Genomic DNA, 25,606 nt, shown 5'->3' on the forward strand with positions numbered 1-25,606 from the left:
TCCGCTCCCCCGCTGGCCCCGCCCCCGCCCGTGACGTCACGGGGCAAGCCCCGCCCCCTCCCTGGGCCAAACAAAGAGGCGCCATTCCTATGTACGTATATAGGCAGGATTTCCTTATGATTGCAATTAATATTGATCTCATATAATATCAATGCAATTGCATATCGATTGTAAACACATAAATCTCCACTTTGATGGTTCCCTATCATTGCAATTAATATGTATTTATTGATGCTATGTAATATCAATGCAATTGCATATTAATTGTAAACACAAAGATCTCCACTTTGATGGTTCCCTATCATTGCAATTCATATGCACTTATTGATCTCATGTAATATCAATGCAATTGCATATCGATTGTAAACACAAAGATCTCCACTTTGATGGTTCCCTATCATTGCAATTAATATGTATTTATTGATGCTATGTAATATCAATGCAATTGCATATTGATTGTAAACACAAAGATCTCCAGTGTGATGGTTCCTTATTATTGCAATTAATATTGATCTCATGTAATATCAATGCAATTGCATATCAATTACAAATATATAAATCTCCCCTTTGATGGTCCCTTCTTATTGCAATTAATATGCACTTATTGATCTCATGTAATATTAATGCAATTGTATATCGATTATAAATATATAAATCTCCACTTTGATGGTCCCTTCTTATTGCAATTAATATGCACTTATTGATCTCATGTAATATCAATGCAATTGCATATTGATTGTAAACACATAAATCTCCACTTTGATGGTTCCCTATCACTGCAATTAATATGTATTTATTTATGCTATGTAATATCAATGCAATTGCATATTGATTGTAAACACAAAGATCTCCACTGTGATGGTTCCCTATCACTGCAATTAATATGTATTTATTTATGCTATGTAATATCAATGCAATTGCATATTGATTGTAAACACAAAGATCTCCACTTTGATGGTTCCCTATCATTGCAATTCATATGCACTTATTGATCTCATGTAATATCAATGCAATTGCATATCGATTGTAAACACAAAGATCTCCACTTTGATGGTTCCCTATCACTGCAATTAATATGTATTTATTTATGCTATGTAATATCAATGCAATTGCATATTGATTGTAAACACAAAGATCTCCACTGTGATGGTTCCTTCTTATTGCAATTAATATTGATCTCATGTAATATCAATGCAATTGCATATCAATTACAAATATATAAATCTCCCCTTTGATGGTCCCTTCTTATTGCAATTAATATGCACTTATTGATCTCATGTAATATCAATGCAATTGCATATCAATTACAAATATATAAATCTCCCCTTTGATGGTCCCTTCTTATTGCAATTAATATGCACTTATTGATCTCATGTAATATCAATGCAATTGCATATTAATTGTAAATACATAAATCTCCACTTTGATGGTCCCTTATTATTGCAATTAATATGCACTTATTGATCTCATGTAATATCAATGCAATTGCATATTGATTGTAAACACATAAATCTCCACTTTGATGGTTCCCTATCACTGCAATTAATATGTATTTATTTATGCTATGTAATATCAATGCAATTGCATATTGATTGTAAACACAAAGATCTCCACTGTGATGGTTCCCTATCACTGCAATTAATATGTATTTATTTATGCTATGTAATATCAATGCAATTGCATATTGATTGTAAACACAAAGATCTCCACTTTGATGGTTCCCTATCATTGCAATTCATATGCACTTATTGATCTCATGTAATATCAATGCAATTGCATATCGATTGTAAACACAAAGATCTCCACTTTGATGGTTCCCTATCACTGCAATTAATATGTATTTATTTATGCTATGTAATATCAATGCAATTGCATATTGATTGTAAACACAAAGATCTCCACTGTGATGGTTCCTTCTTATTGCAATTAATATTGATCTCATGTAATATCAATGCAATTGCATATCAATTACAAATATATAAATCTCCCCTTTGATGGTCCCTTCTTATTGCAATTAATATGCACTTATTGATCTCATGTAATATCAATGCAATTGCATATCGATTGTAAACACAAAGATCTCCACTGTGATGGTTCCCTATCACTGCAATTAATATGTATTTATTTATGCTATGTAATATCAATGCAATTGCATATTAATTGTAAATACATAGATCTCCCCTTTGATGGTTCCTTCTTATTGCAATTAATATGCACTTATTGATCTTATGACATATTAATGCAATTGCATATCGATTGTAAACACAAAGATCTCCACTGTGATGGTCCCTTCTTATTGCAATTCATATGCACTTATTGATCTCATGTAATATCAATGCAATTGCATATCAATTACAAATATATAAATCTCCCCTTTGATGGTCCCTTCTTATTGCAATTAATATGCACTTATTGATCTCATGTAATATCAATGCAATTGCATATTAATTGTAAATACATAAATCTCCACTTTGATGGTCCCTTATTATTGCAATTAATATGCACTTATTGATCTCATGTAATATCAATGCAATTGCATATTAATTGTAAATAAATAGATCTCCCCTTTGATGGTTCCTTCTTATTGCAATTAATATGCACTTATTGATCTCATGTAATATCAATGCAATTGTATATCGATTATAAATATATAAATCTCCACTTTGATGGTCCCTTCTTATTGCAATTAATATGCACTTATTGATCTCATGTAATATCAATGCAATTGCATATCGATTGTAAATACATAAATCTCCACTTTGATGGTTCCCTATCATTGCAATTAATATGTACTTATGGATGCTATGTAATATCAATGCAATTGCATTGACCGTATTATTATTGCAATTAATAAATACATATGAATTGCAATAATAGGGGTCCATAAAAGTGTAGATCTATGTATGTACTCAGTCATTACGCAGTATAAGAGCAATACACTCTGCAATCATCATTGATATCAATGCTGCTGGTATTGATTACATTGATCTACACCAGTGATTCCCAAAGTGGGCGCTACCGCCCCCTGGTGGGCGCTGCGGTGATCCAGGGGGGCGGTGATGGCCACAGATGCAAATAAGGCCAAATAAGTTTGGGAATCACTGATCTACACATTGATGGTTCCAGGCTATTGAAATTAATATGTACGTATTGATACAGTATATCATAGCAATATATATATGATAAATATTATTAACTAGATTATAATGTTATAACCTGACATTTTTATTTAAAAGACATTTATTAATATATAATAATAATAATATAATAATAATAATAATAATAATAATAATAATAATAATAATAATACATCCAATAATAATAATACACTGAAGGCCCGGTGGCGAAGTGCATTAAAGCGCTGAGCTGCTGAACTTGCAGACCAAAAGGTCCCAGGTTCAAATCCCAGAAGCAGAGTGAGCGCCCGCTGTTAGCTCCAGCTTCTGCCAACCTAGCAGTTTGAAAACATGCAAATGTGAGTAGATCAATAGGTACCGCTCTGGAGGGAGGTAAAGGCACTCCATGTAGTCCTGCCAGTGGCCACATGACCTTGGAGGTGTCTACGGACAGCGCCGGCTCTTCGGCTTAGAAATGGAGATGAGCACCAACCCCCAGAGCGTGAGTAGATCAATAGGTACTGCTTTGGTGGGAAGGTAAGGCGCTCCATGCAGTCATGCCAATGGCCACATGACCTTGGAGGAGTCTATGGACAATGCTGGCTCTTTGGCTTAGAAATGGAGATGAGCACCAACCCCCAGAGTCGGACATGACTGGACTTAACGTCAGGGGAAACCTTTACCTTTCAACACATCCAAACATCTCAGGGCAGCTTACAGCAAAATCCATTTCAAACAATGCACAATTAAAAATGCTATCAAATAGACTGACAATTCAAAAACCTGATACTTCTCTGAAAAAAATGATCCTTAATAATAATAATAATAATAATAATAATAATAAGAAGAAGAAGAAGAAGAAGAAGAAGTTGTTTTTATTATGCTGGAAGGAAGGCACCATCCAATCCCTCCCGACAGATAGCCATCCGGCTCTGCTTAATAACAACAACAACAACAATAGAATCCTAGTAGGAAGGGACTCCAAAGGCCACCCAGCCCAGCCCCCTTCTTTCTGCCATTATTCAGGAAGGAAGGCACCATCCGATCCCTCCCAACAGATGGCCATATCCAGCGCCTGCTTAGAGGAAGGGAGGCACCAGTTGTTGCTGATGTGTAAGTTCACAACAGCAGGCCTATTATTATCGTTGCTGATGTGTAACATCACAACAGCTGTCCATAATAATAATAATAATAATAATAATTGTCAACATTATCATTGCTGATAATTACAGAAGATATATATATCATCATCATCATCACCATCACCATTATTATTGCTGATGTATAACTTCACAACAGCAGGTCTGTTGTTGTTGTTGCTGTTGTGTAATTATTATCATTATTGCTGATGTGTAACTTCACAACCGCAGGCCTAAATAATAATAATAATAATTTTTATTATCATCATTGTTATTATTTCTGATGTGTAACTTCACAACAGCACGCCTGTTGTTGTTGCTGCTGTTGCATAACTTCACAACAGCAGGCCTATTAGTATCATTGTTGCTGATGTGTAATTTCGCAACAGCTGGCCTAAATAATTATAATTGTAATAATTATTGTTATTTTTATTATTGTTGTTGCTGATGTGTAGCTTCACAAAAGCTGGCCTAAATAATAATAATAATAATAATAATAATAATAATAATAATAATAATAATAATAATAATGGGACCCTGAAGAAGGAGACAGAAGGCCTGATCCTTGCAGCCCAGGAGCAAGCCATCAGAACAAATGCAATTAAGGCCAAGATTGAAAAATCAGCTGATGACCCAAAATGCAGATTGTGCAAGGAAGCTGACGAAACCATTGATCATCTCCTCAGCTGCTGTAAGAAAATTGCACAGACAGACTACAAACAGAGGCACAACTATGTGGCCCAAATGATCCATTGGAACTTATGCATCAAGTACCACCTCCCTGCAGTAAAGAACTGGTGGGATCACAAACCAGGAAAGGTCGTGGAAAATGAGCACGCAAAGATACTGTGAGACTTCCGAATCCAGACTGACAAAGTTCCGGAACACAACACACCAGACATCACAGTTGTGGAGAAGAAAAAGGTTTGGATCATTGATGTTGCCATCCCAGGTGACAGTCGCATTGATGAAAAACAACAGGAAAAACTCAGCCGCTATCAGGACCTCAAGATTGAACTCCAAAGACTCTGGCAGAAACCAGTGCAGGTGGTCCCGGTGGTGATGGGCACATTGGGTGCCGTGCCAAAAGATCTCAGCCGGCATTTGGAAACAATAGACATTGACAAAATTACGATCTGCCAATTGCAAAAGGCCACCCTGCTGGGATCAGCACACATCATCCAAAAATACATCACACAGTCCTAGACACTTGGGAAGTGTTCGACTTGTGGTTTTGTGAAACGAAATCCAGCATATCTATCTTGTTTGCTGTGTCATACAACGTCGTTGTGTCAATAATAATAATAATAATAATAGTTATTGTTATTGTTATTATTGTCATCATTATCCTTGCTAATAATTATAGAAGACATGTATCATCATCATCATCATCATTGCTTTTTTTTTTCCGTGTCAGGAGCAACTGGAGTTACTTCCGGAGTGAGAGAATTGGCTGTCTGCAAGGACGTTGCCCAGGGGACATTGCCCGGATGTTTTGATGTTTTTACCATCCTTGTGGGAGGCTTCTCTCCTGTCCCCGCATGGAGCTGGAGCTGACAGAGGGAGCTCACCCGCACTCTCCCCGGGTGGGATTTGAACCTGGCAGCCTTGAGGTCAGCAACCCAACCTTCAAGTCACGAGGCTTTTATCCCCTAGGCCACCGGAGGCTCCTATCATAATTGCTGATGTGTAACTTCACAACAGCAGGTGTATTGTTGTTGTTGTTGTTGCTGATCAATTTAATGATGCTCCCCAGTGATGCCTCCTTCCTTCTCAGGACAGGCCGTCTGTCGAGAGGGCTTGGGCGGTGCCTTTGCTTGTGGCAGAAGGGGGTGGACTGGATGGCCTTCGGGGGTCCCTTCCTGCTCTGTGAGCCCAATGGAAGGGGCCAATGGGAATCCGGTGCTGGGCCTGCCTGCCTGCCTGCCTTCCCTGCGGAGGTTTTATCCTCCGGAGAAGAAAAGCTGTCCCTCCATCCATCCTCCCACCCGTCCGTCCGTCCGTCCATTCATTCTTTCGTTCCCTCATTCATTGGGGGAATCAATGGGGTCCCCTTTGGGAAGGGCCGGACCACCCAGGCGCCTTTGTGCCCCTGAAAAGGGGGGATTAAGGCCCTCCGAGGCCCCTTTCTGTCCCATTGGGCCCAGGGAAGAGGCAGGCAGCAAGATTCCCCTCTCTCTATACTGACTGTGTAGAGAGCTGGCAGGCTAGAGCTGACAGGTGGGAGCTCACCCCGCTCGTGGATTCGAACTGCTGATCTTTAGGTCAACAGTTCAGCAGGCACAAGGGTTTAACCCATTGCTCCACTGAGGATAAGTGAGAGTAAGAGACGATAGATACATATATACATCTATATATATATAAAAGGGTAATGAAATTTCGTCCTAGGACAAAACGACAAAACGACACATCCCAGAAACACTAAACTAAACTTGGCAGCACAACCCCTCATCCATGCCTCTACGTTCATACAACAAAAAGAAAAATAAAGTCCTAATTAGAGGGAGAGGAAGAATTGTTTTTACCCAATTGCTGCCAGTTAGAAGGCAACCCACTCAGCCCAGGGGACAGGCAGACTTAGGCCTCACTTAGGCCTCTTCCACACTGCCTATAAAATACAGATTATCTGATTTTAACTGGATTATAGGGCAGTGTAGACTCAAGGCCCTTCCACACAGCTATATAACCCATTTATAATGGACTTAACGTCAGGGGAAAACCTTCACCCTTGACCTTAACTACCACCAATTCCTCAAGACTTTATTTCCCAGACCACCAGACTTCACCACAGCAACGCGTGGCCGGGCACAGCTAGTGGATATATAAATAGAGATAGATGTCAGATACATAAGTGATCGATAGATAGGGAGATAATAGAGAGCGATAAGGAGATGAGAGACAGGAGATTTATTTATGTATTTATTTACAGCATTTATATTCCGCCCTTCTTTCTCACCCCAAAAGGGATTCAGGGCGGATCACATTGCACACATATGAGGCAAACATTCAATGCCTTCACAAAGAACAGAGACAAACGCAGGCTCCGAGCTGGCCTCGAACTCATGACCTCTTGGTCAGAGTGATTTGTTGCAGCTGGCTGCTCACCAGCCAGCACCACAGCCTGGACCGCATCAGAAGCAAACCAAGGCTCCAATTGTAACGCATTTCAAAAAAACAAATGATGTTAAAAAAAAACTTGGCATTACAGTATACTAGATTTCCTTTGACCAGAAGCTGTCCACTTGGAGTCCCTTTGGTGTGGCTGTGGGAAGGTTCTCCGTTGTGCATGTGGCAGGGCTCAGGCTGCATTGTAGTAAATAATCTGTGGTTTGCTCTTGTCCGCACTCGCATGTCGTGGACTCCACTTTGTGGCCCCATTTCCTAAGGCTGGCTCTGCATCTCGTGGTGCCAGAGGCGCCTTCCAAGTCTCCCCACCTTCTGTGTGCCCAGGAGGGACTCTCTCATCCAGTGTCAATCACTGATTAAGATTCTGGGTTTTAGCCTGCCACTTTTGGACTCTTGCTTGCTGAGATGTTCCTACAAGTATCTCTGTAGACCTTAGAAAGCTATTTCTTGGTTTAAGGCATTTGAGTCTTGGCTGATATCTGAACAGGGGATGGGTCAGGGATGTCACTGCCTTGGTCCTTTCATTGTTGGCTGCTACGTCCCAGCGGATATCAGGTGGTGGAATACCAGCTAAACAGTATAATTTCTGTGTTGTCGAAGGCTTTCGTGGCCGGGATCACAGGGTTGTTGTATGTCTTTCGGGCTGTGTGGCCATGTTCCAGAAGCATTCTCTCCTGACGTTTCGCCCACATCTATGAGGATGCCTGCCATAGATGTGGGCGAAACGTCAGGAGAGAATGCTTCTGGAACATGGCCACACAGCCCGAAAGACATACAACAACCCAGTATAATTTCTCCCGTGGTCTGGGGCATAGACATCCTGTGATAATGCTTCATGTCTCATTAAGAGCCACATCCACTGTTTTAACGTGGTGAGATATATTCCACACTGGGCATGCGTACTCGGCAGCAGAGTAGCAAAGCGCAAGGGCAGATGTCTTCACTGTGTTGTTGTCTGTTTTCCGGGCTGTCTGGCCATGTTCCAGACGTATTCTCTCCTGACGTTTCGCCCACATCTGTGGCAGGCATCCTCAGAGGTTGTGAGGTATGGAAAAGTGAGGATGCCTGCCATAGATGTGGCTTCTCTGTGTCACTTGACATGGTGGTTGTGAGAGTGGTCCACAGCATTTCTCACAACCTCCGAGGATGCCTGCCATAGATGTGGGCGAAACGTCAGGAGAGAATACTTCTGGAACATGCCCAGACAGCCCGGAAAACACACAACAACCCTGTGATCCTGGCCATGAAAGCCTTCGACAACACATTGTCTTCACTGTGTCTGGTGTCATCCCCAGATTATGCTTTTGTATGATATTATTTCTAGCGCCTACGTTTTGCTCAATATTCAAGCAGTGTTTATACATCAGAGTACAGTCCAAAGTGACTCTCAGATATTTGGGTGTGCTGCAATGCTCCAGTGGGATTCCTTCCCAAGTCATCCTCAGAGCTCAAGATGCTTGTCTGTTCTTAAGATGAAAAGCAGATGTCTGTGTTTTAGATGCATTAGGAATCAGCTGTTTTCCCCTGGAATAGGCAGTAAGAGCACCTAAAGCTTCTGAGAGCTTCTGTTCAACCATTTCAAAGCTCCCTGCTTGAGCAGTGATGGCACGATTGTCAGCAAGAGATAATAGAGATGGATAGATGAGACAGATAAGAGAGAGCAAGAGATGATAGATAAGAGAGAGATAAGAGAGGGATGAGACAGATAAGAGAGTAAAAGAAAGATAGATAGATAGATAGATAGATAGATAGATAGATAGATAGATAGATAGATAGATAGATAGATGGGAGATAGATGTTAGATGGAGAGATAGAGAGATGAGAGAGATAAGTGTGTTAAAAGAGGGAGATGAGAGACAGATAAGAGAGAGCAAGAGATAGATAGATAAGAGAGAGATAAGAGAGGGATGAGACAGATAAGAGAGTAAAAGATAGATAGATAGATAGATAGATAGATAGATAGATAGATAGATAGATGGGAGATAGATGTTAGATGGAGAGATAGAGAGATGAGAGAGATAAGTGTGTTAAAAGAGGGAGATGAGAGACAGATAAGAGAGAGCAAGAGATAGATAGATAAGAGAGAGATAAGAGAGGGATGAGACAGATAAGAGAGTAAAAGATAGATAGATAGATAGATAGATGAGAGATAGATGTTAGATGGAGAGATAGAGAGATGAGAGAGATAAGTGTGTTAAAAGAGGGAGATGAGAGACAGATAAGTGAGAGCAAGAGATAGATAGATATAGAAAGAGAGATAGATAGATTTATTTATCATGTCAGAAGCAAATTGACGGTACAGTTATCAAGTACTAGCTGTGCCCGGCCATGCGTTGCTGTGGCAAAGTGGTGGTGGTATTGGTTAAAAATTGTTGTGTAATTTTTATTTGACGTTATTTGTATTTTTAAATTAATTTTATTGTAAGTTATCTTTTTGTTTATTATATTTTGTTACTTTCTTGTATTATTTTTAGTTATTTTCTGTTATTACAGTATTTTATTGTATTAATTTTTTTAGCGTTTTTAATTATTTTTTAGTGTTTTTTTATTATTTTTATTGGGTTGCTAGGCGACCAAGTTGGAGGAGCTTAGCCTTCTAACTGGCAGCAATTGGATAAAAGCAATTATTCCTCTCTCTCTGATTAGGACTTTATTTTTCTTTTCTTTTTGTTGTATCAACCTAGAGCCATGGGTGATGGGTTGTGTTGTCAAATTTCGAGGTTGGGGGGCCTGTAGTTTTGTTGTTTTGTGCGTCGTCGTGATGCCATCACTCTTTTATATATATAGATTTAGAAACAAAAACATTAAAAACTTGGCATTATTATCATCATAAATGTCCTTTGACCAGAAGCTGGCCACTTGGATTGCCTCTGGTGTGGCTGTGAGAAGGTCCTCCCTTGTGCATGTGGCAGGGCTCAGACCACCTTGTAGTCCATGGTCTATGGTTTGCTCTTTTCCGCACTCGCATGTCGTGGACTCCACTTTGTGGCCCTGTTTCTTAAGGTTGGCTCTGCATCTCGTGGTGCCAGAGCAATCTATTCAGTGCCTTCCAAGCTGCCCAGGAGGGAGTCTCTCATCTGGTAGGGACAGAGAGTTTCATCTATGCTGACGATCATGCCATCACCGCCCAAGCAGGCAGCTTTGAAATGGTTGAACAGAAGCTCTCAGAAGCTTTAGGTGCTCTTACTGCCTATTCCAGGGAAAGTCAGATGAGAGATAGATAAGAGAGAGAGAGAGATGAGGGAGATGAAAGAGATGAGAACAAGAGAATAGAAAGAGATGAGTGATAGATGTTAGATAGATAAAAGAGACGGAAACAAGACAGTTGAGAGAGGTGCTAATGTAGCAGCTCTTGAATATTTTATTTAAAGACCCTAATAATCCCTTACCTAGATGACCCTTACTCAAAAATCTTGTTTTTCCATGAAAGTGTTGACAGGACATGTTCTGCCTGACATTTGCTCTTTGCTCACAATATAAGGTCATGCAAACTGCAGTAATGATTTGGCTGCCCGGATGAGTTACGTGGAATGAACTATGAACATGTCACCTGAGGATAGTGCATACGTGGAGCAAACCTTGGACACTTCACCTGATGTGATGAGTAATGAGTTATATAAGTTACAAGGCAACTACGCATGTCCAAAAGGATTGTAATAGTCAGCAAATTCCATTGTCAGTTAGCTTTCTGCGCATGCTCTGTAAAATTGTATAAATTGGAAAGCCACGACAGGCAAGGTGTGGCATTGCGTTTTCTGGGCATTAGCTAACATTGTCACCTGCTCTTGGCCAAAAGTAAACTATCTTGAAGACAACTTCTGCTGTCAGTCTGCTTTCTTCACCCGCGTCCAAACGAAATTCCACAACAGTGCGAGCAAGAGAAGATAGATAAATGGATAGATGGATGGATGATAGATAGATAGATAGATAGATAGATAGATAGATTTACTTCTTTAGGAGAGGAAAGCAGGATCTAAATGAATACTTTAGGAGAGGAAAGCAGGATTTAAATGATTTACTTCTTTAGGAGAGGAAAGCAAGATCTAAATAAATAGGCTGATGATGAGAAATGGTTATGTCAATGCAAATATTCCGAAATCTGACCAAATCCAAACGACACCCGAGTCTCAGAAAAGGGAGAGTCGGGATGCATTTACATTGAAGAATGAATGCCGTGCATTTTTTATCCTCCATCCGTGGAGCCCGTCCTCCTCGTCCTCTGCCCAATGGGATGCTTTTTAGCAGCATCTGCGCTGGATGGATCCGTGGTGGAGGGCTTCACAGCATGGAGGCACGTTGTCCATTAGTAGTGAGATGGTGGTGGGAACGAGACAGGGGTCTTTTCCTCCCCCTCCTCTCCTCCTCCTCCTCCTCCTCCCTATAACCATAGAGTTGTAAGGGGCACCCAGAGGCCATCCAGCCCAACCCTCTCCTGCCAGGCAGGAAAAGCACAGCGAAAGCCGTCCCCACAGACGGCCATCCAGCTTCTGCAGGAAACCAATAGGAACCCGAAGGTCCAGGCTGATCTGGAAGACATAGAAAGGGATATGGTTAATTGGATTTCCTTGCAGCGGAGGCCCTTGTTTATTTATTTTATTTACAGTATTTATATTCCGCCCTTCTTTCTCACCCCGAAGGGGACTCAGGGCGGATTACAATGAACACATATATGGCAAACATTCAATGCCAACAGACAAACCACATACATTAGACAGACTGAGAGGCATTTTTAACATTTTTCCAGCTTCACGATTCCGGGCACAGGGGGAGCTGTTGCTTCACCGTCCAGAAGTGGCTGCACTTCCTCATTCCTTTCCTCGTGTTTTGCTGGCAGTTTTATGGTGTTGTAAATTAGTTAAATTAGCCTCCCGCATAAAGCGTCCCTAAATTTCCCTAATTGACAGGTGCAACTGTCTTTCGGGGCTGCATAGGTCAACAGCAAGCCGGGCTATTAATGGTCGGAGGCTTAACCTGACCCGGGCTTCGAACTCATGACCTCTCAGTCAGTAGTGATTTATAGCAGTTGGTTACTAGCCAGCTGCACCACAGCCCGGCCCCATCTTCAAGCCGCTCTTCCTCTTCTTAATCCTCTTCCGTCCTGGGTTTGGCGTCCACCCAACCTCCGGCTCCTGATGTCCAGACTCAACTCTCGGTGGAGCGGAGACAAGAATTGCGTTTGGACAATCAGGACCCAGCGGTCAGCGCTCCTTCCTCGCTTTGAATTATTATTATCATCTGGCAGATGGTACAGGGTGACAAAGACAAGGACAAACAGACCGAGAGATGGCTTTTTATCCTAGAGCTGCGGCTATGTTGGACTCCATGGCCTTGCATTGATGTGGGATTGGTGGTGGAGGAAATGCGGGTGGATGTGGGTGTTGTTTTGGGATGTGAAGCATTTGATTTCGTTGTGCAATATACAATGACAATAAAGTTATTCTATTCTTTGGAGGGGAGGGACCCCCAGGGATGGCCCAGAAAGCCTTTCAGGACAATATTATTCGGATCAAATTTGTTTGTTTGTTTGTTTACTTCTTTATAAATTTATTTATTTCTTCTCACCCAGAAGGGGACTCAGGGTGGCCTACAAGTATGGCAAGACTCAATGCTGCATCACAATATAAACAAATAAATATATCTATATATATATAAAAGAGTGATGGCATCACGGCAACCCACAAAACAACAAAACTACAGGCCCCCCAACCTCGAAATTTGACAACACAACCCATCATCCACGCCTCTAGGTTGATATAACAACAAGAAAAGAAAAATAAAGTCCTAATTAGAGGGAGAGGAATAATTGCTTTTATCCAATTGCTGCCAGTTAGAAGGCTAAGCTCCTCCTACCCAATAAAAAATAATCAAAAACACTAAAAATTAATACAATAAAATACTATAATAACAGAAAATAACTAAAAATAATACAAGAAAATAATAAAATATAATAAATAAAAAGATAACTTGCAATAAAAATAATTTAAAAATACAAATAACGTCAAATAAAAATTACACAACAATTTTTAACCAATACCACCACCACTTTGCCACAGCAACGCGTGGCCGGGCACAGCTAGTAAAGTTATAAAAAAGATTAAAATATATAAATGCAATTAAAACAATTAAGAATAGATTTAAAACATAGTGCCTCATACAATATGATGAATAATATAATACATAATAATATATATAATACAAAATATAATAAAAAACAATACCTAATCTATCTGTCTTCTATACACATAATAAAGGTAAAAATCTGTATGTGTGTATGTGGCATGGGTATGTGTGTATGTGGCATGTTCACACAAATAGGTTATAGTTCCCAGTGCTGAGGAGCCACCCAGTCACTCTCTCCCAAGACATTGCAGGTTACAGCGAGCACATCCCAGGGTTCCTCTCTCTCCCTATTTGCATGACTCCGCCCACTGCCTCTCCCTTAACCCTTTCCTACCCTTTTCTACGGCACAAAGCAAACAGAGGAATTGATCAGCAACTGAAGATACTGGAGAGGTTGGGGAGAACTCACCATGATTTATAGTTGTAGGGATTGGGATTTATAGTTCACCTGCAATGTAAGAGCACTCTGAACCCCACCAACACAGACCCAACATGGACAACTAAATACTGACGGGCTTTGCGGGTGATTGCGTTGGGAATCTGGAAGTTGTAGTTCACCCTTATCCAGAGAACACTAAACCCAGCAGATGACGGATCTGGGCCGAACTTGGCACACAGACTCAGTGATATCATGAGATCGAAGCCCGGGTCAGGTTGAGCTCTGGACCATTTCATAGCCTAGCTCGCTGTTGACCCAAGCAGTTTGAAAGACAGTTGCATCTGTCGAGTAGGAAATTTAGGTACCGCTTTATGCAGGGAGGCTAATTTAATTAATTTAAGACACCATAAAACCTTCCAGCAGCGTGCGGAAGAATGAGGAAGTACTCCATCAAGGACTTGGTGTCACCAGTGGACGCATCGAGCATACCCTCAGGAAGCTGGGGAAATGTTAAATTGCCTCTGTGTCTGTCTATGTATGTCGTATGTCTAATAATGGCATGGAATGTTTGCCATGTCGATGTGCATTGTGAGTCCCCTTCGGGGGGAGAAAGAAGGGCGGGATATAAATACTGTAATATAAATACTGCTCGATGCAAACATTCGGAGTATGTTGAACACAGTGAGACATTCTTACATCGGAGGGATCAGACCATCAACTGGTCTTCACTGCCCATTTCTAGACGTGTCCAGTTTCAACTATAACTGGAATCTCAGTCTCTTGCACATCTCATCTCGAGATTTAAAGTTGGACTTAAAGTCCAAATAATAATCTGTCCCTCATTCCGCATTCTTCAACTGAAGTTGTGAACATGTTTATTTCTAAAGGAAAATAAAACATTTGCCGCATTGTACTGTCGATGGCTTTCATGGCTGGAATCACGGTGAGTTTTCTGTGCTGTCCGGCCACGGTCCAGAAGCATTCTCTCCTGATGTTTCGCCCACATCTGTGGCAGGCATCCTTAGAGGTTGTGAGGCATGGTACTGTGACGTATACCTCACAACCTCTGAGGATGCCTGCCACAGATGTGGGAGAAACGTCAGGAGAGAATGCTTCTGGAACATGGCCAGACAAGCACAGAAAACTCACAGCAACCCATTTGTTGCATTGTTCACGTGCATGGCTCTGTGCATTTTAAAAAGGAATCTTCTGTCTCTTTTCCTCTTAAAAATGGCCTTTTTGGCTCCTCAAAACTTACTAATAATTGCACTAAGAGTCATAACTCTTGAGCATACCTAGTAAATTGGCACAAGTGCTCAGGTGGTCATGTGAAACTTATTGCGTATTGATGCTCATATTGATGCTTTTCATGCTAAAGTTATTGTTTACTTAAATGCAACTATTTTATTTTTTCCATCCATTCTGTTATCGTACTCTATTTATTATTATTATTATTATTATTATTATTATTATTATTATTGACCCAAAGACATAGTATGACACAGCAAACAAGATATTATTATTATTATTATTATTATTATTATTATTATTATTATTATATTTAATCATTCTATTATATTATCGTATTGCAGAAAAATGCTAAAGGCCCTTCTCTTGGGGTTTTATAAAGCTGAGGCTGGGTGGACATCTGTCGGGAGGGCTTTGGTTGTGTTTACATCTTCATTGCAATGACTGATTATATTGAATTACTTGTTACATCCTCTCCTGCCTTTGGATTTCTTGAAACTTGCATTTGCTTGTGGCACAAATGAAATACAGTAGAGTCTCACTTATCCAACATAAACGGGCCAGCAGAACGTTGGATAAGTGAATATGTTGGATAATAAGGAGAGATGAAGGAAAAGCCTATTAAACATCAAATTTGGTTATGATATTACAAATTAAGCATCAAAACACCATGTTATACAACAAATTTGACAGAAAAAGTAGTTCAATACGCAGTAATGCTATGTAGTAATTACTGTATTTATGAATTTAGCACCAAAATATCACAATGTATTGAAAACATTGACTGCAAAAATGTGTTGGATAATCCAGAATGTTGGATAAGTGAGACTCTACTGTAACACTATGTAACAAAATTTGAAAAATATTCTGTTCCTGGTTTGAAAGTATCTTTTTTTATCGCGTCAGAAGCAACTTGAGAACATACTACTAATATTATGCTATAATAATATATTATATTGTTATAATATTGATAATTTTACAATGTAATACAATATAATAATACACAATTGTATATTCTATATTACATGTGATATTACTAATAATATTGCAGTATAGTGGTACAGTACAATATAGTAACACATAATGCTAATATTGTGCTATGCTAATAATATCATATACAGTAGAGTCTCACTTATCCAACGTTCTGGATTATCCAACGCACTTTTGTAGTCAATGTTTTCAATACATCGTGATATTTTCGTGCTAAATTCGTAAATACAGTAATTACTACATAGCATTACTGAGTATTGAACTACTTTTTCTGTCAAATTTGTTGTCTAACATGATGTTTTGGTGCTTCATTTGTAAAATCCTAACCTAATTTGATGTTTAATAGGCTTCTCCTTAATCCCACCTTATTAATTTATTCAACATATTCGCTTATCCAACATTCTGCCGGCCCATTACGTTGGATAAGTGAGACTCTACTGTATTGTAAGCTGCCCTTCGGGGTGAGAAAGGCAGGATATAAATGTCACACATAAATAAATACAAGTTGCTTCTGGTGTGAGAGAATTGGCCATCTACAGAGATGTTGCCCAGATGTGTCACCATCCTGCTGGGAGGCTTCTCTCGTGTCCCCGCAAGCTAGAGCTGACAGAGGGGAGCTCACCCTGTCTCACGGATTCGAACCGGCAGCCTTCAGGTCCACAACCCAAACTTTAGGTCAGCAGTCCGGCAGGCACAAAGGTTTGACCCATTGCGCCACCTCACAAAAAGTGTTATTTCTTATTTAATTGTGCAGTGTTCCCTTAGAAAGTTGTTGTTTTACTCCAGAAACTTCGTTTTTTTTGTGCGCACCAAACTAGGTTGAATTGGTTGAGACTGTTGTAGTTCAGCCCCACACTGCTCAAGTCTCCAGTCCTCAGTGAGGAGTAGTTTGAAACCCTAGAAGAGATGGGGTTGTTTAGTGTACCTCAGATCTAGTTCTTTACTATTAGGACCTATGTAAATACTGACCGCCTCCTAAACTCTAGTTTATTTACAACCACATGGCACTTCACACCCTGCTTGCTGTGAGCTGAATGCTCGACTATAAGCATCCTTGTGTTGTTGGAGGCTTTCATGGCCAGAATCACTGGGTTGCTGTGAGTTCTCCAGGCCGTGTTCCAGAAACATTCTCTCCTGACGTTTCCCCCACATCTGTGGCAGGCATCCTCAGAGGTTGTGAGGTCTGCTGGAAACTAGGGAAGTGGGGTTTATAGATAATCCTTTGTAATACTGTCCAGAGTGAGAACAGGAAGAACTCTTGTCTGTTAAAGGCAAGTGGGAATGTTGCAATTAATCACCTTGATTAACAATGATCTTGCTTTCTGCCTGGTGGGAGTCCTTTGTTGGGAGGTGTTAGCTGGCCCTGATTGTTTCATGTCTGGAATTCTCCTGTTTTTGAGTGTTGTTCTTTATTTACTGTTCTGATTTTAGAGTTTTTCAATACTGTCCCTTCGGGGAGATGCGGTGGGGTATAAGAATAAAGTTGTTGTTGTTATTATTATTATTATTATTATTATTATTATTATTATTATTATTGGGAGCCAGATTGTGTTCCTTTTCATGGTTTCCTCCTTTCTGTTGAAATTCCCCACATGCTTGTGGATTTCTATGGCTTCTCTGTGTCGTCTGACATGGTGGTTGCGAGAGTGGTCCACACACAGCATTTCTCACAACCTCCGAGGATGCCTGCCATAGATGTGGGCGAAACGTCAGGAGAGAATGCTTCTGGAACATGGCCAGACAGGCTGGAAAACTCATAGCAACCTATAAGCATCCTGTTTGCTTTTTGTATTCTTGGATGCTCTGCTCTTTTTGGGTAGTTTTCCGTAACACCCAGAAAATCCTAACAGCAACTTTTTAAATCAGATATTTATTGAAACACTCGAGCACAATGTGTTGCATGATGTTCGTCCCACAAAGACAAAGTTTGTGCAGTTTAGTAAACTTTCCTCATGTGTTTATGACAGACCCAATTAGGAAGTGACATTTATAACCCAGGGCCAAAAATCATGTCACATCCGGTAATTAGACAGGATCCGCGGTGCTGGGTAAACTGCGGACCTGAAGGTTGCCATTTCAAGTCTGTGAGACGGGGTGAGCTCCCCTCTGTCAGCTCTAGCTTGCAGGGACATGAGAGAAGCCTCCCAGCTAACACATCCGGGCAATGTCCCCTGGGCAACATCTCTGTAGACGGCCAATTCTCTCACTCCAGAAGCGACTTGCAGCATGTCCTCAATTCACTTTTGACATGATTTAAAAAAAAAAGGTAATTAGATTTAATTGATGATTCAATGAAGCTTTAAAAACATTTTTCTTTCTTTCTTTCCTTCCAACTAACAAGTAACTTCCCAAACTGTGGGAGTTTGCAAGTGCAAAATGAATTGTATTTTTAACTGTGCTGTGCCCTGCCTTGAGGAGAAGCAAATAAGAAATATATTTATCTATTATTATTATTATTATTATTATTATTATTATTATTATTATTATTATATTACATTGATATTTTGCATAGCACTTAAGAGACTTAAGTAAAGGTAAAAGTAAAGGTTTTCCCCTGACGTTAAGTCCAGTCGTGTCCAATGACTCTGGGGGTTGGTGCTCATCTCCATTTCTAAGCCGAAGAGCCGGCATTGTCCGTAGACACCTCCAAGGTCATGTGGCCACTGGCATGACTGTATGGGGCACTATTACCTTCCTGCCAATAGGAGCAGTACCTATTGATCTACTCACGTCTGCATGTTTTTGAACTCCTAGGTTGGCAGAAGCTGGGGCTAACAGCGGGAGCTCACCATGCTCCCCAGATTCAAACCGCTGAATTTTCGGTCAGCAAGTTCAGCAGCTCAGCGCTTTAACCTGCTGCTCCACTGGGGCTCCTAATTATTAAATAGCATTTAATTTAATTTAAGGAGAGACTGCGACGAATCCCAAATCTTTTCCCTTCGTCCCAGCTATTGAAGAAACTTGGAAATTTTCCTCCTTTGCAAGATGTTTGCTGGCAGTTCAAGCCTGAAACCGCTTCGGAGAAAAGTGGCTGGGGGATTGAAATACATTAACCTCCTTAAAGCAATATTTAACAATTCTTCTTCTTGGTTGTTTATTATTATTATTATTATTATTATTATTATTATTATTATTTTATTATGACACAGCAAACAAGATAGATATGCTGGATTTCGTATCACAAAATCACAAGTCAAACATTTCCCAAGTGTCTAGGACTGTGTGATGTATTATTATTATTATTATTATTATTATTATTATTATTATTATTATTATTATTTTATTGCATGACACAGCAAACAAGATAGATATGCTGGATTTCGTATCACAAAATCACAAGTCAAACATTTCCCAACTGTCTAGGACTGTGTGATGTATTATTATTATTATTATTATTATTATTATTATTATTATTTTATTATGACACAGCAAACAAGATAGATATGCTGGATTTCGTATCACAAAATCACAAGTCAAACATTTCCCAAGTGTCTAGGACTGTGTGATGTATTATTATTATTATTATTATTATTATTTTATTGTATGACACAGCAAACAAGATAGATATGCTGGATTTCATATCACAAAATCACAAGTCGAACACTTCCCAAGTGTCTAGGACTGTGTGATGTATTTTCGGATGATGCGTGCAGATCCCAGGAGGGTGGCCTTTTGCAGCTGGCAGATCGTAATTTTGTCAATGTCTATTGTTTCTAAATGCCGGCTGAGATCTTTTGGCACGGCACCCAGTGTGCCCATCACCACCAGGACCATAATAATAATAATAATAATAATAATAATTATTATTATTATTATTACTATTACTATTATTTTCTAAAAGAGATTCTTCTTGGAATGATAGCCGAAGAAACCTCACAAGTTCCCATGATCCAAATAATGATAATGATAATGCACCAGTGACACACATGACCCTCCCCCCATGACCTGCTATACGTCCTGGTGCGGTTGGAGGAGGACAGACCACGCATGATGGGATTTGCAGTACCTTCACCCGATTCAACTCCTACTTCAACAGACCACAGAGACCCACACAAATGATGGGCCTGGACAAAACTAGGCATACAGACTCCCTATGACGAACAGTTGGAAAAGTTTAGGGGATTATGAAGTCCATTTACGGGAGTTATAGTTCACCTGCATCCAGAGAAATTGTGACCCCCACCGAAAATGGACCGGAACCAAACGTGGCACAGAAAACCCCCATGGCCAACTGAACATGCTGCTGCGGTATATTTGAATTGGGAGCCTCCGGTGGCTCAGTGTGTTAAAGCGCTGAGCTGCTGAATTTGCAGACCGAAAGGTCCCAGATTCAAACCTGGGGAGCAGAATGAGTGCCCGCTGTTAGCCCCAGCTCCTGCCAATCTAGCAGTTCGAAAACATCCCAATGTGAGTAGATCAATAGGTACCGTTCCGGCAGGAAGGTAACGGTGCTCCATGCAGTCATGCCAGTGGCCACATGACCTTGGAGGTGTCTACGGACAACGCCGGCTCTTTGGCTTAGAAATGGAGATGAGCACCAACCCCCAGAGTGTGAGTAGATCAATAGGCACTGCTCCAGCAGGAAGGTAACGGTGCTCCATGCAGTCATGCCAGTGGCCACATGACCTTGGAGGTGTCTACGGACAACGCCGGCTCTTCGGCTTAGAAATGGAGATGAGCCCCAACCCCCAGAGTCAGTCACAACTGGACAATCTCAGGGGAAACCTTTACCTTTACCTATGTTTGAATTGACCTTGATTATGGGAGTTGTAGTTCATCCTTATCCAGAGTGCAGAAAACCCAGCCGACAACGGATCTGGACCACACTTGGCACACAGACCCAACATGGCCAACTCTACATACATGCAAGAGTTGGGAGTAATTGCCCCGGGAACCCCATTCATTCTGACCAACATGGCGTTTGTGCTCAAACAACTTCAGTTACTAAAACTCCTTATCCTAAAGCGCAGGGGCAATCTTTGCAAGTGTACGAGATCAGAAAACAAATGCTTCTCTCATAGGCAATGATACGTCGCATGCTCTAGAGTCGGCAACCCGTCTGAGCTTAATACAGGGTGTTTAAAAAAGAACCCCCTAGTTTTAATGTAATTGATATTAAAACTAGGGAGTTCTTTTTCAAACCCCCTGTATTTATGCAGAAAAACAAAACAAACCCAAAATGCCACAGCAGAGCATGGCTGGGTTTAGCTAGTACAGTAGAGTCTCACTTATCCAACACTCGCTTATCCAACGTTCTGGATTATCCAACGCATTTTGGTAGTCAATGTTTTCAATACATTGTGATATTTTGGTGCCATGTTCATAAATACAGTAATTACTACATAGCATTCCTGCGTATTGAACTATTTTTTCTGCCAAATTTGTTGTCTAACAGGATGTTTTGGTGCTTCATTTGTAAAATCATAACCTAATTTGATGTTTAATAGGCTTTTCCTTAATGCCTCCTTATTACCCAACATATTCGCTTATCCAACGTTCTGCCGGCCCGTTTATGTTGGATAAGTGAAACTCTACTGTAGTAATAATCAATCTGGGCAATCCTTGATTGCACTCTGCAACATAAGTTTTGTTCCTGGGTTATTAATATTATTTCCTAATTGGTTCTATCCTAAACACATGGGGGGGGGGAAAAGTTTGCTGAACTGCATAAACTTTGTTTTTACGGGAGGGACATCCTCCTGCAGCATATTTCGCTCTAGTTTTTCAAGGAATATCTCATCGAATCTCAAGCAATTCAACATCATTTATGGCACACAAAAAAGTTTCTGGAGTGTAACAACTGCTTCCAAAGTAAGCAGCACACAATTGAGCAGGAAATAACACTTTCAAACCAGGAACAGAACATTTTCCAATTTTTGTTGCATAACCTTATTGGAGACGATTGTGCCCCCAACTAAGAAACTGCCCCGTTCCGCAGCAATGCCTTTGCCGATCTCTAATGGCAATTGCACTTCACGGTTGCCGTTGTTGTTACTATTTACTTACTGACTTAGGCGATCCCTCGTTGTCCAAGTGTTGTGTCTTGGCGGTGGACACATCGGTGGCTGTGGAGCCCTGTCCTTGTGATTCATGCTGCTCTTCCATGTGTCTCTTCTGGCATCGCTGTCCAGCATCCGTCCTCACAAACCCACCCAAAACCCAATTAATTCCAAGTCCAAGAAACTAGAAGAAGAGACTCATTTTCTGATGGAAACTCACCACGTTCCTTGGCTTTGGGAGAAGATCAGTGACCACGAAGGAGGCCGAGGAAAAGGCCCACACTGCCTTCTCCAAAGGCAACTTTGCCGGGTTGGAGAAAGTCCAAAGCAGATGGACATATTCTGGGCATTTGGAGACCCCAGAAGAAGACCCTGCACCTCGATTGGTCCCAATCTCAGTGGAGGGTCCCTTGCAAGGGCCTCCTGAGCCCTGGCTCATCTCTGGAGGCTTCTCCTTCTTGCTCTTCTCCTCCTCCTCCATCTTCTTCTTCCCGGGCCTTAGGCTCTTTGGGGAAATGCCACCAGAAGGCCACTTTCTCCCATCGAGGAGAACCCCCCCCCCCCATTGACTTCTCCGTGTTCTTGCCCTACTAGGAAGGGATCCCCTAACTTGCCCAGATATTCAAGAAGAGACCTCCCTTCTTGGGGGGATCTTGCTTCCCCCCTTCCGCCTTCCCTCTCCTTCTCTTGGCTCCTTCTTCTCCTCCTCCTTTTCTCTAATCTCCTTCTTTCTAAGGATCTGGCCTCTTCTCTCTTCCCTTCTTTTTCCTTCACTTCGCTTCTTCTTCTCCTTCTCCTTCTCCTCATCCATCTCCTTCCCCTTCCCCTTCTCCTTGTCCATCTCCGTCTCCTTCTCCTCTTCTTTCATCTCCTCTTCCTTCTTTCTAAGGCCTCCTCTCTCTTCCCTTCTTTCTCCTTCACTTAGCTCCTTCTTCTCCTTCTCCTCATCCATCCCCTTCTCATTCTCCTCGTCCATCTTCATCTCTGTCTCCTTCTCCATCTCCATCTCCTTCTCCTCCTCTTCTTTCATCTCCTCTTCCTTCTTTCTGGGGTTCTGGCCTCTTCTCTCTTCCCTTCTTTCTCCTTCACTTAACTCCCTCTTCCCCTTCTTCCCCTTCTCCTCATCCATCTCCTTCACCTTCTCCTTCTCCTCGTCCATCTCCTTCTCCTCCTCTTCTTTCACCTACTCTTCTTACTTTCTAAGGATATGGCCTCCTCTCTCTTCCCTTCTTTCTCCTTCACTTAGCTCCCTCTTCTCCTTCTCCATCTTCTCCTTCTCCTCGTCCATCTCTTCCACCTTCTCCTTCCCTTTCCTCTTCTCCTTCTCCTCGTCCATCTCTTCCACCTTCTCCTTCCCTTTCCTCTTCTCCTTCTCCTCGTCCATCTCTTCCACCTTCTCCTTCCCTTTCCTCTTCTCCTTCTCCTCGTCCATCTCTTCCACCTTCTCCTTCCCTTTCCTCTTCTCCTTCTCCTCGTCCATCTCCATCTCCATCTCCTTCTCCTCCTCTTCTTTCATCTCCTCTTCCTTCTTTCTGGGGGTCTGGGCTCCTCTCCCTTCCCTTCTTTCTCCTTCACTTATCTCATTCATCTCCTTCACCTTCCCCTTCTCCTCGTCCATCTCCATCTCCATCTCCTTCTCCTCCTCTTCTTTCATCTCCTCTTCCTTCTTTCTGGGGGTCTGGCCTCCTCTCCCTTCCCTTCTTTCTCCTTCACTTAGCTCCTTCATCTCCTTCACCTTCTCCTTCCCCTTCTCCTCGTCCATCTCCATCTCCTTCTCCTTCCCTTTCTTCATCTCCATCTCCTCTTCTTCCTTCCTTCTCTAGGCTTCTCCAGATAGACTTTCTGTCCTTTCTGGTCCTCCATCCTCTTTCTGGGCTCTCTCTTTCCCTCCTTCTCCTCCTTCCTTCCTTCCTTCTTTCTCGGACTCTGGTCCCCTGATCCGACCTTTGGAGGTCCCTCTCCCCTCCTCCTCCTCCTCCTCCTCCTCCTGGTGTGGGGCTCTGCAGATGGACCTTCAATAGGCCCAAGATATTGGGGGGAGGGGGGGAGAAGGAGGGGGAGGGCCTGCTGCCTCAATGGGACCAAGGACATTGGGGGTGGGGGTGGGAAGCCACCCAGGGAGACCAGTGTGAGGAGGGGGCGGGGGTCCGGTTGCCAAGGCGCTGGGAAGAGATGCCCAGGCCGTGGGGTGGGCTGCCAGGCTCTTTGGGCTGCCTGTTGCCCCGGTGATGGGGACCTGAATGGGAGGCATGGGGGCCGGCCGGCTTCAAAGGGGACGCAGAATAGGGTCTGTGGGGGAAAGGGGAGGGAAGGGGACCCCCACCTAATCCCCTCCTCTGATTCAAGCAGCTGGAGGAAGAGAAGAAGAAGAGGAGGAGGAGGAGGAGGAGGAGAAAGAAGGGGCCTGGGGCCCACGGCCCATCCATCCATCCATCCATCCATCCGGACCACCAAGGGGTGGCAAGGGGCATGAAGAAAGAGATGGGAAGAGAGAGAGAAAGAGAGAGAATGTTATTATTATTATTATTATTAATGTCCAGTGCCCGTCTCCTGAATTGGGGTGCAACGTGGGGAAGGGGGTGAAGTGGGGCACCCCCTTTTTGGCAGAACCAGGGAGGGAGACAAGGCCGGGCAGGGGAGCAAAGCCATGGCTCCATCCCTGCCAAGATCTCTCCAGGGTCCATCCATACCCATCCTACCATCCCTCCCGGTTGGCTGATAGGAATTGTGGGAGTTGGAGTCCAAAGCACCTGGAGGGCCCAAGTTTGCCCATGCCTGGTCTATTATCTATTGGGATGAGGGATTTATGGGTATTATGACTGGAGTTTTGGGGTTTGGTACCATCCCTATGCAGATGACACTCAACTCTACTACTACTTTCCACCCAATTCCAAGGAAGCCCCCCGGATCCTGGACCAGTGCCTGGCCATGTGATGGACTGGATGAGGGCTAACAGGATGAAGCTTAATCCAGACAAGACAGAGGTCCTCTTGGTCAGACATATGGTAGATATAATAGATCTTTGGTTCTCCGCAGAGAACTAGGCGGGGAGTGTGTCCTTGTTGGTTCTCCTGGACATCTCAGCAGCTTTCGAAGCCATCAACCATGGTCTCCTTCTGGGATGACTCTCCGGAATGGGTCTAGGGGTTGTTGCTTTGCGGTGGCTCTGTCTTGAGGATCACAACCAGTTGGTGAAGCTGGGGGATACCTGCTCGGACCCCTGGCCTTTGTCCTGTCATGGGGACTCTGTGTGTCCAGTTTGATTTTGTTCAGTCATTAGTGTGGGTCACAATGGTCTCGGGAATTGAATGAAGATACTGCGAGTCCCATCATCCATGGTCCAAACTCTTCCAAACTGCACCAGGATGTAGAGTGGGTTATGGAGGGTATGTGTGCCAAGTTTTGTCCTGATCCGTCATTAGTTAGAGTAACTGTGGTCTATTGGAGACAAAATGTTTGAAAGTACTGCAAACCCCATAACCCTTGGCC

General features: G+C 42.1%; 2 long non-coding RNA genes and 1 other non-coding gene across 3 annotated transcripts; 1 reads left to right on the plus strand and 2 right to left on the minus strand.

Annotated features, from left to right (window-relative positions):
* Positions 1–25: 25 nt before the first annotated feature.
* On the plus strand, positions 26–10,997 carry LOC134296877 (uncharacterized). Its single transcript, XR_010003700.1, has 3 exons — positions 26–91; positions 5,673–5,868; positions 10,863–10,997. It is a non-coding gene; the product is annotated as an uncharacterized LOC134296877 (long non-coding RNA).
* Positions 7,162–22,427, minus strand: LOC134296880 (uncharacterized). Its single transcript, XR_010003703.1, has 2 exons — positions 22,338–22,427; positions 7,162–11,907 (listed from the first exon to the last, which is right to left on the minus strand). It is a non-coding gene; the product is annotated as an uncharacterized LOC134296880 (long non-coding RNA).
* On the minus strand, positions 12,501–12,589 carry mir219-2 (microRNA mir-219-2). Its single transcript, NR_129931.1, has one exon. It is a non-coding gene; the product is annotated as a microRNA mir-219-2 (primary transcript).
* Positions 22,428–25,606: the final 3,179 nt, after the last annotated feature.

Source organism: Anolis carolinensis, chromosome 2 (genome assembly GCF_035594765.1).
Source record: "Anolis carolinensis isolate JA03-04 chromosome 2, rAnoCar3.1.pri, whole genome shotgun sequence".
In the NCBI taxonomy this organism is placed as follows: domain Eukaryota; kingdom Metazoa; phylum Chordata; class Lepidosauria; order Squamata; family Dactyloidae; genus Anolis; species Anolis carolinensis.